Genomic DNA, 682 nt, shown 5'->3' with positions numbered 1-682 from the left:
ACAGCAATAGCTGGAAAATAATGAACACAAATGAAAGGATTGATGTGTAATTTTTTATGAAATTCACTGTAACGATGTGCTACAACCTCATTATATTTTTATTTACAGAAAATTTGGTTCTAAACTTTATTATTTAAAGGCAATGGATGCGGTCAACATAACATTCGATCCATAACATTGTGACAAATTGTCACTAATTATAAGGTGTTATGTGCTATTGTCTAGTTATTTGTGTATGTAGGTTATAGTACTGTAAAAGTAACTTAATTGAATAAACTCATCACATAATATAATATAATTAATGGTGCCGAGTCTGTTGCTTAGTAACTAGTGTACAGCTGTACATGGATCAGGTCATAGTTTAATTTGCAGTGTGCTGGTATATGCGAGTGTGAATTGGAAGTTAATGGTATGCACGTACAGGTGGGTGTATGGAAGTTTACTAGAGTAGGCTGGAGTGATGAATGGGACTGCTTTTTTGATGCAAAGCAGGTCAGTGTGCTTGGTGGTGACTTCGCTGTTTTAGGTCAGCCAACTATATAGAGTAGAGGTCCGCTAAATTGCAGCTTGGGGATATTTCTGAGACTGACTTGGAGTTTCCACCACTTGGTGAGGGAGATGGACAAGACGCCAGCAAATAGAAACTGTAAGTTGAGAGTTCAGTGTAATCGTTTCTTAGTAG

The sequence above is a fragment of the Saccoglossus kowalevskii genome, chromosome 18 (genome assembly GCF_978046115.1).
Source record: "Saccoglossus kowalevskii chromosome 18, keSacKowa6.1, whole genome shotgun sequence".
Taxonomy (NCBI): Eukaryota; Metazoa; Hemichordata; class Enteropneusta; family Harrimaniidae; genus Saccoglossus; species Saccoglossus kowalevskii.
This window is presented reverse-complemented; position numbering follows the sequence as displayed.